This window comes from Pan paniscus, chromosome 4, assembly GCF_029289425.2.
Source record: "Pan paniscus chromosome 4, NHGRI_mPanPan1-v2.0_pri, whole genome shotgun sequence".
NCBI classification, from domain to species: domain Eukaryota; kingdom Metazoa; phylum Chordata; class Mammalia; order Primates; family Hominidae; genus Pan; species Pan paniscus.
Genome location: NC_073253.2, coordinates 63,478,361 through 63,498,664, shown reverse-complemented (window position 1 = coordinate 63,498,664; position 20,304 = coordinate 63,478,361).

Here is a 20,304-nt window from a genome sequence, read left to right as displayed (position 1 = left end):
CTTCCTTTCTCTTGGTGATCTTGCTCATAGAATACACCTGCCTAGTGAAAAGTACTACAGTATTATCCTGAGACTGCCACACTGTGAGAAACCCAAACGCCATGGAGGACCCCGTAAAAATAAAGTCAGGTCAAGTAAAAAAGGAATGTGAAGGTTTATTATACATACAGAAGAATAGTTCACAAACCGGAAGACTTCAAATCAAAAGTAGTAAGAAACTTGACGTGAGAGTTACAGTGCAGCTTATAAAGCATCAATGAGGAAGTGCATTGACCTCTACTGTGACTGGCTATTAAAAACATATTCCTTTTTGGGCAAGTAGAGTTGTATAAACTTATTTATCTGTAACAAATTGGTTCAATTTCATCATACTAACAAGAAAGGAAAGCTTAACTTTTGTTAGTCATTAGAAATTGCATTTCAGAGAAATCAGGATAGCTTAAATTTTGGTTATGTGGCTATGAGTGGTTGACCTAAGAATATACTGTTGCCTCCATTTTGATTATACTTTAACAAATCCCCCATACAGGACCTTAAATCATTGTTGATTGTTTCCTTTGCTGTGCAGAAGCTTTTTAGCCTGATTTAATGCCATTTGTCTATTCTTTCTTGGTTGCCTGTGCTTTAGAGGTCTTACACAAAATGTCATTGCTCAGCCTAATGTCCTGGAACACTTCCGCAAAGTTTTCATCTAATTGTTTCATAGTCATAGTTCCAGGTATTAGATTTAAACCTTTCATCCATTTTAATTTTATTTTTGTGTATGGTGAGATATAGGGGTTTAGTTTCATCCTTCTACATGTAATTACCCAGTTTTCCCAGCACCATTTATTAAACAGACTCTCCTTTTCCTGTTGTATGCTCTTGGTGCTGTTGTTGAAGATGAGTTGGCTGTCAATGCATTGATTTATACCTGGGTTCTCTATTCTGTTTCATTGGTCTGTGTGTCTGTTTTCTTGCCAGTTCTATGCTAATTTGGTTACTATAGCTTTTTTTTTTTTAATGTTTAATTTTTGTTTTAAGTTCCAGGGTACATGTGCAGAATATGCAGGTTTTTTATGTAGGTAAATGTGTGCCACCGTGGTTTGCTTCACAGATCATCCCATCACCTAGGTATTAAGCCCAGCATGCATTAGCTATTCTTCCTGATGCTTTCCTTCCTGCAACACCCCACCCCCAACAGGCCAAGTATGTGTCCATGTGGTCTCATCATTCAGCTCATTCAGGTGAGAATATGTGGTGTTTGGTTTTCTGTCCCTGCGTTCATTTGCTGAGGATAACAGCTTCCAGCTCTGTCTATGTCCCTACAAAGGACATGATCTTGTTCCTTTTTATGGCTGCATAGTATTCCATGGTGTATATGTACAACATTTTCTTTATCCATTCTACCATTGATGGGCATTTTGATAGATTCCATGTCTAATTTATGGAATATTATGTCTAATTCATGTTTAATATTGTGAATCATTGGTTATTATATCTTTGCAGTAAATTTTGAAGTCAGGTAATGTGATGCCTCCAGCTTTTTTTGTTTTTTTCTTATTTTGCTTGGAATTGCTTTGGGTCTTCAGGGTCTTTCTGGTTTCATATAAATTTTAGCATTTGTCCTATTTCTGTGAAGAATGGCATTGGCCTTTTAATAAGGATTGCATTAAATCTGTAAATTGCTGTGAATAGTATTGTCATTTTAGCAATGTTCTTCCAATCCATGACATAGAATATCCTTATTAATGTTTCGTTCAATTACTTTAATCAGTTTTTTATAGTTATATTTGTATAAATCTATCAGTGTTGGTGCACAGATGTATATAATGGTTACATTTTCTTGCTGAATTGACCTTTTTATCATTATGTAGTAACCTTCTTTATCTCTTTTTACAATCTTTCATTTGTAGTCTATTTCCTCTAATATAAGTATAGTTACTCCCACTCTCTTTTAGTTTCCAGTTGCATGCAATATCTTTTTTCACCCCTTCACTTTCAGTCTATCTATATCTTTAGAGGTGAAGTGGGTTTCTTATAGGCAGCATGTAGTTAGGTATTGTTTGTTTATCCATTCAGCCACCCTATGCCTTTTAATTGGAAAATTGAGTCCATTTAAATCCAGTATTATTATTGATAAGTAGGGAATTGCTACTGCCATTATGTTGCTTATTTTCTGGTATTTTGAAACTCCTCTCTTCTTTTCTTCTTTTCTCACTCTCTTCTTTTGTGGTTAAGTGATTTTCTGTGGTAGTATGTTTTAATTTGCTGTTTTTTAATTTTTGTGAATCTATTATAGGTTTTTGCCTTATGGTTACTATGAGGTTTACAAAAAAATCTTGTAGATATAACAAGTTATTTTAAAGAGATGACAATTTATCTTAGATCACAAAGAATAGAAACAAACAAAAAATGAAACTTTCACATTTTAACTTCATTTCTCTCTCATTTTGAATTTTAATTGACTTTACATATTTTTATATTACCTATCTCTTAACAGGTTTCTGTAGCTATTATTGTTTTTGATAGATTTGCTTTTTGAGGCTTCATATTAGAGTTATAAGTGGATTGCACACTACAATTATAGTATCAGAGTATTCTGAGTTTGTGTCCGGGATTTATTCCTTCTGGTGGATTCGTGGTCTCGCTGACTTCAAGAATGAAGCCGCAGACCTTGCAGTGAGTGTTACAGCCCTTAAAGGTGGCATATCCAGAGTTTGTTCCTTCTGGTGGGTTTGTGGTCTCGCTGACTTCTGGAATGAAACCACAGACCCTTGTGGTGTTACAGCTCATAAAGGTAGTGTGGACCCAAAGAGTGAGCAGCAGCAAGATTTCTTATGAAGAACGAAAGAATAAAGTTTCCACGGCATGGAAGGGGACCCAAGCAGGTTGCCGCTGCTGGCTCTGGTGGCCAGCTTTTATTCCCTTATTTGGCCCCACCCATGTCCTGCTGATTGGTCCATTTTACAGAGCGCTGATTGGTCCATTTTTACAGAATGCTGACTGGTGTATTTACAATCCTCTAGCTAGACAGAAGAGTTCTCCAAGTCCCCACCTGACCCAGAAGCCCAGCTGGCTTCATCTGTCTATCCCCCCTCTAAATAGGACACCCTAACTGCTGTGGGAATTGTGCTATGACCACTTTAGCTACTTCCTGCTGGATAGAGGGAAAGAAGGGGCCCTGCAGTGGTAGTGTCCTCCAGACACTGGCCAAAGGGCCAGTGAGTTGATCCAGGGGTCCTCAGTAGAAGTTGTTAGTTGAGCTAATTTAGGGTTCCATTTGTAAGACCTCTATGTCTTGATGGCATGGATCCTGGAGGAAACAAATTTGACAAGGAGGTTAAAAACACACAGCCCGAAGGTGAGTAATAGCAAGATGGCTGAAACAGGACCTAGAAATGGGAGAAGCCACGTTGCCCAACTTCAGAGGTTGGTATAAGAGTTTGAAAGGCATTGTCTGATTTAAAAAGCCTTTTCCTGTAAATGCCGGGCGGCATTTTGTACTATCCCTGACTGGTTAGTGTAAAAACAACAGTCTTCCCCTAAGAAAGTGCTGACTCCTCCTTTCTCAGCAGTGAGGTGGTCTAGGCCTCGGCGGTTTTGGAGAGTCACTGCTACCAGAGTCTATTTGGGATTGTAGAGTAAGGATAGATTTTGTTATTTTTTGCAAACTGTCTGAGAAATCCTTTGAGATTAATAGCAAAGAATAATTGAAATCCCAAACTTAGAAAGTTTTCAACAAAAGTACAGTTTGCTAAAAGTTAACAGTGTAACATATATTATCCTACTACCACACACTCTCAAAGAACGAGGTCTTATTAATAGCAAAGAATAATTGAAATCCCAAACTTACAAAGTTTTCAACAAAAGTACAGTTTGCTAAAAGTTAACAGTGTAACATGTATTATCCTACTACCACACACTAAGACCTCGTTAGGTCCGTATTAACTTAAAATTGGTATAGATGGCTCCTTCCTGATTCTGTAAGTACTTTAAGGTTTGGCTGAGTGCAAACAACTGGCACATTTGAGCAGACCAATTATTAGGCAATTTTCCTAATTCTGCTTCTACAAGAGTTTCCTTATCACTTACTGAATACCCATTGTGTCTTTTTCCCTTAATCTCCCGGGAGGAAACATCTATCATCCCGTCCTGAAGGGAGTACTTCCTAGGTCTGGTCGGACCTTTGTATGGTAATTAATTAAGATTTAGATCCCCTGTTAGGAAACCTGCTGGGTTAAGGATGTTTTTATAGGAAAGCTACAGTTTTGATAGGAAGGCTATGGGTTGTCAGTGGCCTCACTGTTTTTGGGCTACACCCTTGTTTACACTGACAACAAGGTGGTTTGGAGTGTTATAGGGTTATGGAGAAGACCTTCAATTATCAATTATAGGTTTAAAATTTACCCTGGATTTTAAAGGAATAGGATACACTGTTTTTTCTTTACTGCTTCCATCTCTCTTTCTCTTTGACTTCTTCTTTGTCTCTCTCTTTCTCTCTTTCTGACTCCCTCTTTGTCTCTTCCTCTTTCTCTGACTTTCTATCTCTCTCTTTCTCTCTCTCTCTGACTCCCTCTTTGTCTCTGTTTCCTCTTCTCTCTCCCTCTCTCTCTGACTTTCTGTCTCTCTCTTTCCTTTCTGCTGGTCTTTGCCTGCCTCTGCCAGCTGCTTATGCTGCTGCTCTCCCCTCTCCTTCCCCTTTTTGATGGCTTCAGCAGTGTAAGACTACCACCTCCTTGGGTTTTTGCACTGTGTGCAGTAACTCCATGATTTCCTTGTGGTATTTAATAGGGCTCCCCCAGAGGTTAGGAACTCCCTTTCTTTCCATATTGCAGCATGGGCATGTAGGATTAGATAAGCATACTTACCATCTGTAGCAAAGTCTCCCAATTAGAACTGAGGAGGTGGGAGAAATACCTGGTTACAGGCTGTCCCAAGATTCCTCGGATGGTAATGGACCTTGAGGACAGCTGTCTGGGACAGGAGATTAACACTGAGAAAGATGCACCAGTGTCCAGGAGGAAGTCAATTTCCTGGCCCTCAATAGATAAATGTACCTGAGGCTCAGTGAGGTTGATGACATGAGCTGGCGCTTGCCCTGGGCACCCTCAGTCCTGTTGTTGGATCATCTGGTTGGGGATTTCTGACCCAGAGAACCTTTGTCCTCTGGGGCAATGAGCCTTCCAGTGATAGACTTGGCATAATGGACATGGGTGAGGGGGCAGCTTGTTTCTCATTGGACAATCTTTTTTAAAGTGTCCTTTCAAACCACACTGATAACAAGCCCTACCGGGTGATTGGCCTGCTCCATTTTCTGTCCTGTCTGAACCACCAAGGTTTGTCTGAGGGCCATGACTAAGGCTGTGGCCTTTCTCTGATCTCACTTTTCCTTTTCAGCCTGTTCCTCTTGGTCCCTATTATAGAACACTAAGGTTTCCAGGTTTAATAATGCCTCCAGATTTTGTTCAGGGCTCAGGGCTCGCTTTTGGAGCTTTCTCCTGATATCTGCGGCTGACTGGGTAATAAACTTATCTTTTAGGGTCAATTGACCCTCGAGGGAGTCAGGTGACAGGGGAGTATATTTTCTTAGGGTCTCCTGTAGCCACTCAAGGAAAGCAGGATTTTCTTCCTTTCCCTGAGTTATGGTGGACTTCATTGAATAATTCATGGGCTTTTTTCTAATTCTCCTTAGTCCTTCTAGAACACAGATCAACAGATGTTTGTGACTCCAGTCCCGATGACGTGAGTCTAGGTCCCAGTGGGGATCTATACTGGGGATGGCTTGCTGACTGGTAGGGAATTTGTCCCTTTCTTCGTCTGTCACTCTATCATTTACTTGACTAAGATACCAGGTATCTTCAAACTCTCGGGCTGCAGCTAAAGCCGCATTCTTTTCATTAAAGGCCAGGGTTTGATCTAATAGCATGACATCTCTCCAAGTGAGATTGAATGTTTGCCCTAGACCCTGTAGGACATCTATATACCTATCAGGATCATCTGAAAACTTCCCCAGGTCTGCCTTGATCTGCTTTAAATCAGAGAGGGAGAAGAGGACATGCACCCAGGTTGGGCCAAATTCCCCGCTCCCTACAGCTTAAAGAGGACATAACTGATAGCCCGGGGGTTTTTGTGGTCACTTGGAGATTTCTTTCCTTGTTTCCTTCTGGTCAGGGATATTAGAGGAGGCTTATCATTAATAGGAAGGGGAGCTATAGGGAAGCTAGGATATGGGGGTAAGCTGACAGGTCCTCTTGTGGGATATAAATTAGAAGATTTGCATAGTTGTGGATTCTCCTTCAATGAAAAGAAAGCTTGGACATAAGGTATTTCACTCCATTTGCCTTCCCTTTCACAGAAAAGGTCAAGCTGCAGGATAGTATTGTAATTTATACTTCCCTCAGGTGGCCATTTTTCCCCATCAGAGAGATGATATTGGGGCCAGGCCATATTGCCAAAAAAAATGAGCCACCTCTTTTTCAGGGTTTGCCGGTCAAATTGGTCCCAATGGCTTAGGATGCATTGCAAGGGTGGGCCTGTTGGTGTCTGAGTGTTTCCCATCACTTGGTGAAAGTCCCATCTGGGTCGGCAAGGTGTGTCCTGAGTTTATTCCTTCTAGTGGGTTCTTGGTCTCGCTGACTTCAAGAATGAAGCCGCGGACCTCACAGTGAGTGTCACAGCTCTTAAAGGTGGTGTATCCAGAGTTATTCCTTCTGGTGGGTTTGTGGTCATGCTGACTTCAGGAATGAAGTCACAGACCCTTGCAGTGAGTGTTACAGCTCATACAGGTAGTGTGGACACAGTGAGCAGCAGCAAGATTTATTATGAAGAGCAAAAGAACAAAGCTTGCACAGCATGGAAGGGAACTTGAGTGGGTTGCCACTGCTGGCTCGGGTGGCCAGCTTTTATTCCCTTATTTGGCCCCACCCATGTCCTGCTGATTGGTCCATTTTACAGAGTGCTGATTGATCCATTTTTAGAGAATGCTGATTGGTGCATTTACAATCCTCTAGCTAGACAGAAAAGTTCTCCAAATCCCCACCCATCCCAGAAGCCCAGCTGGCTTCACCTCTCAAATTTATTCATGAACATAATTTTACCAACATGTTTTATACCGTAATTTTGTTTTTGCACATTAACCGTTTTTACTTTCAGAAGGAAGAATTCCCTTTAGCATTTCTTGTAAGATGAATCAGGTAGTGGTGAATTCTCTCAGGTTTTCTTTGCCTGGAAAACATTTTATATCATCTTCATAATAAGTTTGCTAGATACACTATTCTTGAATGACAGTTTTGTTTGTTTTTAACTTTTATTTCACGTTTGAGAATACACGTGAAACTCTTGTCATTGGAGTTTGTTGTACAGATTATTTCATCACTCAGGTATGAAGCCTAGTACCCAATAGTTATTTTTTCTGCCCCTTTCCCTCCTCCCACCGTCCACACTCCAGTAGGCCCCAGTGTCTGTTGTTAACTTCTTTGTGTTCATGAGTTCTCATAATTTAGCTCCCATGTATAAGTGAGAACATGCAATATTTTGTTTTCTGTTCCTGTGTTAGTTTACTAAGGATAGTAGCTTCCAGCTCCATCCATCTTCCCACAAAAGACATGATCTCATTGTTTTTATGGTGGCATAGTATCCCATGGTATACATGTAGCACAATTTCTTTTTTTTTTATTTATTATTATTATACTTTAAGTTTTAGGGTACATGTGCACAATGTGCAGGTTAGTTACATATGTATACATGTGCCATGCTGGTGCACTGCACCCACTAACTGGTCATCTAGCATTAGGTATATCTCCCAGTGCTATCCCTCCCCCTCCCCCCACCACACAACCATCCCCAGAGTGTGATGTTCCCCTTCCTGTGTCCATGTGTTCTCATTGTTCAATTCCCACCTGTGAGTGAGAATATGCAGTGTTTGGTTTTTTGTTCTTGCGGTTACTGAGAATGACGATTTCCAATTTCATCCATGTCCCTACAAAGGACATGAACTCATCATTTTTTATGGCTGCCTAGTATTCCATGGTGTATATGGGCCACATTTTCTTAATCCAGTCTATCATTGTTGGACATTTGGGTTGGTTCTAAGTCTTTGCTATTGTGAATAATGCCACAATAAACATATGTGTGCATGTGTCTTTATAGCAGCATGATTTATAGTCCTTTGGGTATATACCCAGTAATGGGATTGCTGGGTCAAATGGTATTTCTAGTTCTAGATCCCTGAGGAATCGCCACACTGACTTCCACAATGGTTGAACAGTCCCACCAACAGTGTATAAGTGTTCCTATTTCTCCACATCTTCTCCAGCACCTGTTGTTTCCTGACTTTTTAATAATTGCCATTCTAACTGGTGTGAGATGGTATCTCATTGTTGTTTTGATTTGCATATCTCTGATGGCCAGTGACGGTGAGCATTTTTTCATGTGTTTTTTGGCTGCATAAATGTCTTCTTTTGAGAAGTGTCTGTTCATGCCCTTCGCCCACTTTTTGACGGGGTTGTTTGTTTTTTTCTTGTAAATTTGTTTGAGTTCATTGTAGATTCTGGATATTACCCCTTTGTCGGATGAGTAGGTTGGGAAAATTTTCTCCCATTTTTAGGTTGCCTGTTCACACTGATGGTAGTTTCTTTTGCTGTGCAGAAGCTCTTTAGTTTATTTAGATCCCATTTGTCAATTCTGTCTTTTGTTGCCATTGCTTTTGGTGTTTTAGACATGAAGTCCTTGCCCATGCCAATGTCCTGAATGGTAATGCCTAGGTTTTCTTCTAGGGTTTTTATGGTTTTAGGTCTAACGTTTAAGTCTTTAATCCATCTTGAATTGATTTTTGTATAAGGCATAAGGAAGGGATCCAGTTTCAGCTTTCTACATATGGCTGGCCAGTTTTCCCAGCACCACTTATTAAATAGGGAATCCTTTCCCCATTTCTTGTTTTTCTCAGGTTTGTCAAAGATCACATAGTTGTAGATATGCGGCGTTATTTCTGAGGACTCTCTTCTGTTCCATTGATCTATATCTCTGTCTTGGTACCAGTACCATGCTGTTTTGGTTACTGTAGCCTTGTAGTGTAGTTTGAAGTCAGGTGGTGTGATGCCTCCCGCTTTGTTCTTTTGGCTTAGGATTGACTTGGCGATGCAGGCTCTTTTTTGGTTCCATATGAACTTTAAAGTAGTTTTTTCCAATTCTGTGAGGAAAGTCATTGGTAGCTTGATGGGGATGGCATTGAATCTGTAAATTCCCTTGGGCAGTATGGCCATTTTCACGATATTGATTCTTCCTACCTATGAGCATGGAATGTTCTTCCATTTGTTTGTATCCTTTTTTATTTTCTTGAGCAGTGGTTTGTAGTTCTCCTTGAAGAGGTCCTTCACATCCCTTGAAAGTTGGATTCCTAGGTATTTTATTCTCTTTGAAGCAATTGTGAATGGGAGTTCACTCATGATTTGGCTCTCTGTTTGTCTGTTGTTGGTGTATAAGAATGCTTGTTATTTTTGTACATTGGTTTTGTATCCTGAGACTTTGCTGAAGTTGCTTATCAGCTTAAGGAGATTTTGGGCTGAGACAATGGGGTTTTCTAGATATACAATCATGTCATCTGCAAACACGGACAATTTGACTTCCTCTTTTCCTAATTGAATACCCTTTATTTCCTTCTCCTGCCTAATTGCCCTGGCCAGAACTTCCAACACTATGTTGAATAGGAGTGGTGAGAGAGGGCATCCCTGTCTTGTGCCAGGTTTCAAAGGGAATGCTTCCAGTTTTTGCCCATTCAGTATGATATTGGCTGTGGGTTTCTCATAGATAGCTCTTATTATTTTGAGATACGTCCCATCAATACCTAATTAATTGAGAGTTTTTGGCATGAAGCGTTGTTGAATTTTGTCAAAGGACTTTCTGCATCTATTGAGATAATCATGTGGTTTTTGTCTTTGGTTCTGTTTATATGCTGGATTACATTTATTGATTCGTGTATATTGAACCAGTCTTGCATCCCAGGGATGAAGCCCACTTGATCATAGTGGATAAGCTTTTTGATGTGCTGCTGGATTCAGTTTGCCAGTATTTTATTGAGGATTTTTGCATCAATGTTCATCAAGGATATTGGTCTAAAATTCCCTTTTTTGGTTGTGTCTCTGTCCGGCTTTGGTATCAGGATGATGCTGGCCTCATAAAATGAGTTAGGGAGGATTCCCTCTTTTTCTATTGATTGGAACAGTTTCAGAAGGAATGGTACCAGTTCCTCCTTGTACCTCTGGTAGAATTCAGCTGTGAATCCATCTGGTCCTGGACTCTTTTTTGTTGGTAAGCTATTGATTATTGCCACAATTTCAGCTCCTGTTATTGGTCTATTCAGAGAGTCAACTTCTTCCTGGTTTACTCTTGGGAGAGTGTATGTTAAGGAGTTTATCCATTTCGTCTAGATTTTCTAGTTAATCTGCGTAGACATGTTTGTAGTATTCTCTGATGGTAGTTTGTATTTCTATGGGATTGGTGGTGATATCCCCTTTATCATTTTTTATTGCATCTATTTGATTCTTTTCTCTTTTTTTCTTTGTTAGTCTTGATAGCGGCCTATCAATTTTGTTGATCCTTTCAAAAAACCAGCTCCTGGATTCATTAATTTTTGAGGGTTTTTTGTGTCTCTATTTCCTTCAGTTCTACTCTGATTTAATTATTTCTTGCCTTCTGCTAGCTTTTGAATGTGTTTGCTCTTGCTTTTCTAGTTCTTTTAATTATGATGTTAGGGTGTCAATTTTGGATCTTTCCTGCTTTCTCTTGTGGGCATTTAGTGCTATCAATTTCCCTCTAGACACTGCTTTGAATGTGTCCCAGAAATTCTGATGTGTTGTGTCTTTGTTCTTGTTGGTTTCAAAGATCATCTGTATTTCTGCCTTCATTTCGTTATGTACCCAGTAGTCATTCAGGAGCAGGTTGTTCAGTTTCCATGTATTTGAGTGGTTTTGAATGAGATTCTTAATCCTGAGTTCTAGTTTGAATGCACTGTGGTATGAGAGATAGTTTGTTATAATTTCTGTTCTTTTACATTTGCTGAGGAGAGCTTTACTTCCAACTATGTAGTCAACTTTGGAGTAGGTGTGGTGTGGTGCAGAAAAAAATGTATATTCTGTTGATTTGAGGTGTAGAGGTCTGTAGATGTCTATTAGGTCTGCTTGGTGCAGAGCTGAATTCAATTCCTGGGTATCCTTGTTGACTTTCTGTCTTGTTGATCTGTCTAATGTTGATAGTGGGCTGTTAAAATTTCCCATTATTAATGTGTGGGAGTCTAAGTCTCTTTGTAGGTCACTCAGGACTTGCTTTATGAATCTGGGTGCTCCTCTATTGGGTGCATATATATTTAGGATAGTTAGCTCTTCTTGTTGAATTGATCCCTTTACCATGATGTAATGGCCTTCTTTGTCTCTTTTGATCATTGTTGGTTTAACGTCTGTTTTATCAGAGACTAGGATTGCAACCCCTGCCTTTTTTTGTTTTCCATTTGCTGGGTAGATCTTCCTCCATCCTTTTATTTTGAGCCTATGTGTGTCTCTGCACGTGAGATGGGTTTCCTGAATACAGCACACTGATGGGTCTTGACTCTTTATCCAATTTGCCAGTCTGTGTCTTTTAATTGGAGCATTTAGTCCATTGACATTTAAAGTTAATATTGTTATGTATGAATTTTATCCTTTCATTATGATTTTAACTGGTTATTTTGTTCGTTAGTTCATGCAGTTTCTTCCTAGTCTTGATGGTCTTTACATTTTGGCATGATTTTGCAGTGGCTGGTACCAGTTGTTCCTTTCCATGTTTAGCGCTTCCTTCAGGAGCTATTTTAGGGCAGGCCTGGTGGTGACAAAATCTCTCAGCATCTGCTTGTCTGTAAAGTATTTTATTTCTCCTTCACTTATGAAGCTTAGTTTGGCTGGATATGAAATTCAGGTTTGAAAATTCTTTTCTTTAAGAATGTTGAATATTGGCCCCCATTCTCTTCTGGCTTGTAGAGTTTCTGCCAAGAGATCTGCTGATAGTCCGATGGGCATCCCTTTGTGGGTAACCCAACCTTTCTCTCTGGCTGCCCTTAACATTTTTTTCCTTCATTTCAACTTTGGTGAATCTGACAATTATGTGTCTTGGAGTTGCTCTTCTTGAGGAGTATCTTTGTGGCGTTCTCTGTATTTCCTGAATCTGAATGTTGGCCTGCCTTGCTAGATTGGGGAAGTTCTCCTGGATAATATCCTGTAGAGTGTTTTCCAACTTGGTTCCTTCCTCTTCGTCACTTTCAGATACACCAATCAGATGTAGATTTGGTCTTTTCGCATAGTCCCATATTTCTTGGAGGCTTTGTTCATTTCTTTTTATTCTTTTTTCTCTAAACTTCTCTTCTCATTTCATTTCATTCCCTTCATCTTCCATCGCTGTTACCCTTTCTTCCAGTTGATTGCATTGGCTCCTGAGGCTTCTGCATTCTTCACGTAGTTCTCGAGCCTTGGTTTTCAGCTCCATCAGCTCCTTTAAGTACTTCTCTGTATTGGTTATTCTAGTTACACATTGTTCTAAATTTTTTTCAAAGTTTTCAACTTCTTTGCCTTTGGTTTGAGTTTCCTCCCGTAGCTCAGAGTAATTTGATTGTCTGAAGCCTTCTTCTCTCAGGTCGTCGAAATCATTCTCCGTCCAGCTTTGTTCCATTGCTGGTGAGGAACTGCGTTCCTTTGGAGGAGGAGAGGCATTCTGCTCTTTAGAGTTTCCAGTTTTTCTACTCTGTTTTTTCCCCATCTTTGTGGCTTTATCTACTTTTGGTCTTTGATGATGGTGATGTACAGATGGGTTTTTGGTGTGGATGTCCTTTCTGTTTGTTAGTTTTCCTTCTAACAGACAGGACCCTCAGCTGCAGGTCTGTTGGAGTACCCGGCCCTGTGAGGTGTCAGTCTGCCCCTGCTGGGGGGTGCCTCCCAGTTAGGCTGCTCAGGGGTCAGGGGTCAGGGACCCACTTGAGGAGGCAGTCTGCCCATTCTCAGATCTCCAGCTGCATGCTGGGAGAACCATTGCTCTCTTCAAAGCTGTCAGACAGGGACATTTCAGTCTGCAGAGGTTACTGCCGTCTTTTTGTTTGTCTGTGCCCTGCCCCCAGAGGTGGAGCCTACAGAGGCAGGCAGGCCTCCTTGAGTTGTGGTGGGCTCCACCCAGTTCAAGCTTCCTGGCTGCTTTGTTTACCTAAGCAAGCCTGGGCAATGGCGGGCGCCCCTCCCCCAGCTCACTGCCGCCTTGCAGTTTGATCTCAGACTGCTGTGCTAGCAATCAGTGAGACTCCGTGGGCATAGGACCCTCCCAGCCATGTGTGGGATATAATCTCCTGGTGCGGCACTTTTTAAGCCCGTCAGAAAAGCGCAGTATTCGGGTGGGAGTGACCCAATTTTCCAGGTGCCATCTGTCACCCCTTTCTTTGACTAGGAAAGGGAACTCCCTGACCCCTTGTGCTTCCCGAGTGAGGCAATGCCTCACCCTGCTTCAGCTCGTGCACGGTGCACGCACCCACTGACCTGCGCCCACTGTCTGGCACTCCCTAATGAGATGAACCCAGTACCTCAGATGGAAATGCAGAAATCACCCATCTTCTGCATTGCTCACACTGGGAGCTGTAGACTGGAGCTGTTCCTATTCAGCCATCTTGGCTCAGGAATCCTGCCCGGAGATCTCCTTTTTATCATAGTTCATGTTGGATTGTAACAGCATGCCCAGCTTAGTATTTTCCTTCAAAATTTTTGGCATAGGAACCATCAGCATAGAGCAACAGTTCTGGATTGGTGTATAGAATTTCTTGTAAATCCAATCTCGGAGTCAAATTTTGGGAAATCAGTTTAACACAATTATAATCTCTCTTTTGTTGGGTAAAGGTAAGATGGTAGCAGAGTTTAAAGAAAGAATTGCAGCAAAGTATATGCAGATTTGAAGGTGATAGGAGCAGAATCACATAAAATGTTATCCTGCTGGCTGAGAAATGCTGGGTACATTCAGGATTTAGCAAGATTTCTACAGCATGTGAAAGGTGTAGGCATAAGTTATTGCTTTGAACAAGTTCTGAGAAAGATTGTATTATTTCGCACCTGCAACTACTGCCTTTAAACAATTTGGATATGCTGTAGCAACCAGACATAACTGTACACTATACTAGTCTATGGGCCTATTTTGTCCTACAGGTTTTTGAGTGAGGACCCCTAGAGTCTGATTGTTTCATTCATGAATAAACAATGTGAATGGTTTAGAATAATTGGAGAGTCATAACACAGGAGGATTTTGCAAAACCTGTTTTAGTTCAGTAAGGGCCTCCTACTATTTTGCTTTCCAAAGAAAAGGGTTCTGATTGCTATTTTTAGTTAGTTCATGGAGTGGAGAGGCCAGTGTTGTGACCTGGTCTATTATGAAAATCTGAGGAATCCTCTGAGTTGCTTTTTAGTCACAGGTCTATAATAATTTTGAATAGCATTTATTTTTTCTGGAGACAGAAAGATTATTTTTGCAGAGAAGTCATGACCTAGATAATGCGCCACTTCTTGTGAGAATTGAAGCTTATCTCAAGAGGTCTTATGGCCCTTATAAGCTGGTTGTTATAATACATATATTTGGTCAATTTGTACGTCCTCTTTAGACGAAGAACAAAGAAGCAAATTACGTACATATTGAATCAAGGTGGAATGTCTGGGAAACTGCAATGTTCAAATCTTGATATAAAATTTGTGAGAAATATGAAGGAGCCTTTAATCCTTAAGGTGTTACTGTCAAAGTACATTGTTGATTTTTTCAAGTGAAAACAAACAAATATTAACACTCTTTTTGTCTACTGGAATGCTAAAATATATATACAAAATATAAGTCTACTACAGTGAACCACTCAGATTCAGTTGATTCCTTTGACAACAAAGTGTTTGGATTTGGTATCACTGGGAATCTTTTTTCTTTTTTCTTTTCTTTTTTTTTTTTTTTTTTGAGGCAGAGTCTCGCTTTGTTACCTGGGCTGGAGTGCAGTGGTGCGATCTCGGCTCACTGCAAGCTCCGCCTCCCGGGTTCATGCCGTTCTCCTGCCTCAGCCTCCTGAGTGCTGGGGTCTAGGGTCTACAGGCACCCGCCACCACACCCGGCTAATTTTGTTTTTGTATTTTTAGTAGTGACGGGGGTTTCACTGTGTTAGCCAGGATGGTCTCGATCTCCTGACCTCGTGATCCACCCGCCTCGGCCTCCCAAATTGCTGGGATTACAGGTGTGAGCCACAGCGCCTGGCTGGGAATCTTGATACATAATTTTATTTGTAGCTCTAAGGCCCTGTACAAATCTCCATCCCTGTCCATGGGTTTTCTTGACAGGTAAGATAAGAAGGTCACAAGGACTAGTATACAAAATAATTACTCCTTGATTTATTGGGTCCTCTACTCTTAAAGTGAGTCCCTGCGTTGCTTCAGTTTTCAGAGGGTATCAGGGTAACTTACAAAGCAGTTTAGGCTGGGTGCAATGGCTCACACCTGTAATCCCAGAACTTTGGGAGGCCAAGGTGGGAAGATCACCTGAGGTCAGGAGTTTGAGACCAGCCTGGCCAACATGGTGAAACCTCATCTCTACTGAAAGTACAAAAATTAGCTGGGCATGGTGGCACATACCTGTAATCCCAGCTACCCAGGAGGCTGAGGCAGGAAAATCACTTGAACTCGGGAGGTGAGGTTGCAGTGAGCCGAGATCACACCACTGCACTCTAGCCTGGGCAACAGAGTGAGACTTCGTCTCAAAAAACAAAAAATGAAAAAGAAAATAAAGCAATTTAAAAAGGTCACTCACAATTTCAATGGATCCGATGTGTTTGATCTTTCCCACATCTGTAGAGTAGAAGCCCATAGAGTATCAGGAATTTCAGAAAGATGTATATCTATACATTTATGGAACTTAATAGTTTCCTTAGTATAGTCAATTTGGACTTGGAGAACCCACAATGTTTTATTGTCTGATAAATCTTAGATTTCTAGGGTCATTTCTCCAGAGGATAATTTTATTAAGACTCCTATTTAGGAAAACAGATCTTTATCTAGGAGCTTCAGAGGAGCAATATCACATAAAAGGAAGGCATGATTCTCAGAAAAAGGGCCAAAGGTGACAGTTGAGAATTCTGTTAAAGGAACACTTTGAACTTGATTTGAAACTCCTGCCATTGAGATAACTTTTATTATCCTGAGAAAGTTCCTGATATATCATGGTGGATTCTAAAGTAGAAAGAGTTGTTCTGGTGTCACAGTACAAATTTCTTCATTTATGTTTGGTTTCTTCTCATTCATTTAAAGGAATTATTGGAAGTAGCTTACTGGGCAATTCCTTGGAACCCTATCAACATTAGGAGTTGTTAAAAGGATGTGGGGGTTGTTCCAATTTCCCCTTATTTAGCTATGGGCAGTCTTTTTGCCAGTGCCCCTTCTGCTTCCAGTAACCCTAAGCATCTTTATCAATGGAGGCAAAATTGGGAATAAGATTTTTTGAAGATAGGCCAAATTCCCTGCAACTGTTGTAATTGTAGAGTCATTGGTTTGCTTACCTGATGGCTTCTTTTTTTTATCTAATATCCCTGCAACATGCTCTACTAGATGTTGCAGTTCTGTGAGAACTACCCCTCATTTTGTTTAGATTTCTTCAGTAAGTCACTTATTTCTGTATGCAATCCAGGAACAAAATGGGCTGTTTTAGCCACTTTATCATCCTGGCCTTTAAAGCCAGTATTATGTGAAAACTGTCTACAGATGGGCATGATAGTCTGCAACAGATTCATTTTTTTATAATGTTAGATTATGGTCCAGCCTATTCTCATTGGAAGTGCTTCAGGAATAGTGTCTAATAGTTGTTGGCCCATTTTCCTGTCCATCTGCATTTCTTATTTAAAAGCATGCTTAGCAGGATCCTCAGTATATCCAGATGGATTATCCCAATGGGGTTTTTCTAGCCATTTTCAGTTACCTCCTGTGCATACTATCACATCGACAAATTGGTACAAATTAAAAGCATGGATTATAGACCCCTTAAAAAAATTTTAAATTCTTCTGTAAATTTGGTTGTATTTTTTCAATATCACAAAATCTTTTATAATGGCTCAAAGTTCTGTGTAAGGCCAAGGTTTAAATTCAGCTCTAACAGGTACTCCTGGCTCATTTGAGTGTCTAATTTTTTAAAGGAAGCTAGTGTGGAGAGGTTTAGGTGGAAAAGCCAAAACATTAAAGGGGTTAGTAGGTTCAGAAAAATCAATTACTGGAGGATAAAATGAAGCAGAGGGATTCACAGAAGGGTCTATAGAGTCAGGCTGAGTTTTAGCTTTTAAATTATTATTTGCACACTGGTAGAGATTATTTTGGAGAGGTTATTGTGAGTCATTCTGTCTATTAAAAGCCTCTGCCTACCAGTCCAAGACTGCATTCCATTGTCTTTGAGAGGTTCTGGGTCATTTCTTTTCAAGAGTGCTTTCAGAATGAACTATTTTATCTGAGTTGAAGGTTACCCAAAGCAGCCACTGCAGCCTCACATTGTCCTTTATAAAGTTCACCAATTTTTCACACACACAAAAAAAGACACAAGATCGTGATCCATAGCTGTTATAAATATAGGAAGCAGGGGGTTCAGACAGATGTAGGGAAGGGATTATGGACCAGGTGGAAAGTATCTTTGCCTTGGATTTCCTCAAATGAATGTATCTATAGGGAATCTTGTACTTGTACTGCTGTCCAGAAACCCAATGGAATGGCAGGTTGTCTCCTGTTACAGACACAGGGAATAATGGGTTTTATCCTCTTGCAAATGTAAGGATGACTTATCAAGAAGCTTTCACACAGCACAGGTATGCACAACAAAGTTGAAGAGCTTGAAATGCAGAGAGTACATCTTGGATCTGAGAGTACCCTTGAGCTCCGTGTTCAGCAAGAAAGCAGTGAGCACCATGGGCTCTGTGGTACCGGCATCAGGTTACTCACCTGTCTTGGAGCTTATCAACAATCTACTTATCAAGGATCTAGTTTACATCTCATATTTGACACCAGAAACTATTAAAAATAAAATCAGATCAAGTAAAACAGGAATATAGGAGTTTATTGTGCCTACCAAAGAACATTTCAAAAACCAGGAGATTTCAAACTGAACGTGTTAAGAAGCTCATCTCACAAGTGTTACAGCACAGCTTATAAAGCATCAGTGAGAGAGACATTGAACTCTATTGTAAGTGGCTACTATAAATTTGTATCCCTTTTAGAGCACATAGAGCTGTAGAAGCTTATTTTTCTGTAGCTGATTGACTCAAATTTATCATACTGACATGGAAGAAAGGCTTATGGTTTGTTTATGGTTAGAACTTGCATTTCAGAGAGATCAACATAGCTTACATTTTGTTATGGCTATGGTTGGTTGTTCTGAGAGTATATCCAAACAGTGGCCTTCATTTTCAATTTTTTTTAACATCCCTTAACATCCCTTAACAATGAGATGCCATGCAGAGAGAGAAAGAGAGAGGCCAAGAGGCCAAGGAGCAGTGAGGTGCCAGATTTGTGAGGGACGCTTCTTGGAGCTTTCAGGCAAGGCAAGCCTCCAGCTGAGTACCACACAGTGATCCAGTTGATGCCACTTGAAGCAGAAAAACTGCCCAGCTAAGCTCTGCCCAAACTTCTGGCCCACTTAACTGTGAGGTATAATAAAATTGCTGTTGTTGTAAGCCACTAGGTTTTGGGGTAGCTTATGTCACCACAATAAATAATCCAAACATTCTCCTCTAAACTTAGTTTGTCTATACGATTAATGTGACAAATAATAACTTACAGCCTTGTGACCTGACCTCCACTGTTGGCTTAAATTTCAATTTAAATATTTTATTGTTATTCAGTTTGTCGTGTGAGTATATCTTCTGTCCCAGTGAGATTACAATTCTTTTTTATTACCTACAAATAGCCTTATATATAGCATTTGTGGTTAACTCTGCTTTTATTCTTTAAAAATTAGTATAGGAAAAACTCACCTTTTTTTAACCGAAATTTGTGTTGTGTTTGTTTAATGCCACAAACATCTTTATTTGTTTTTCCTTTCGGTATATGAGCCATCATTGAATAAAAGTGAGTTTATATAAACTCTTTATATAAAAGAGTTCCCAGAACAAGGTGCTGGGAAAATGTGGAAATGAGATTGGGAATGTGTATGTAGGTTATCTCTTATTAAAAATAATATTTGATTAAAAATCACTAGAGAAAAACATATGTCAGCCACAAGTGGTATATAAAGTAATAAAATAAAGGTGAGAATTTACAAATGATCCATTAGTAGAAAACAAACAATAAAAAAAAAACCAAAAATACAAACACAAGTCCTGGGATGGTATAGCCAAAATTCTGTGATGACCCCCAAGATTACTGATGTATATAATATATATCATATAATATATATCATAATTTATATAATTCATTCCCTTTGAGCATGGAAAGGCCTGTGAATATACTGGGGTAGTCACTCCTTGATTAGGTTATATTTGATAATGAGAGGTGACAGCCTGCTGGCAGTCCTCACAGCCCTCGCTCCCTCTCAGTGCCTCCTCTGACTGGGCTCCCACTTTGGTGGCACTTGAGGAGCCCTTCAGCCCACCACTGCACTATGGGAGCCCCTTTCTGGGCTGACCAAGGCCAGAGCCGGCTCCCTCAGCTTGCAGGGAGGTGTGGAGGGAGAGGCGTGAGCGGGAACTGGGGCTGTGTGCAGCACTTGCGGGTCAGCTGGAGTTCCAGGTGGGCGTGGGCTTGGCGGGCCCTGCACTCGGAGCAGCCAGCCGGCCCTGCTGGCCCCGGGCAATGAGGGACTTAGCACCTGGGTCAGCGGCTGCGGAGGGTGTACTGGGTCCCCCAGCAGTGCCAGCCCACCGGTGCTGCGCTCGATTTCTCGCCGGGCCTTAGCTGCCTTCCCGCGGGGCAGGCCTCGGAACTGCAGCCTGCCATGCCTGAGCCTTCCCCCGCCTCCGTGGGTTCCTGTGCAGCCCGAGCCTCCCCGACCAGCGCCGCCCCCTGCTCCACAGCGCCCAGTCCCATCGACCGCCCAAGGGCTGAGGAGTGCAAGTGCACAGCGCGGGACTGGCCGGCAGCTCCACCTGCAGCCCTGGTGCAGGATCCACTAGGTGAAGCCAGATGGGCTCCTGAGTCTGGTGGGGACGTGGAGAGTCTTTATGTCTAGCTCAGGGATTGTAAATACACCAATCAGCACCCTGTGTTTAGCTCAAGGTTTGTGAGTGCACCAATCCACACTCTGTATCTAGCTGCTCTGGTGGGGCCTTGGAGAACC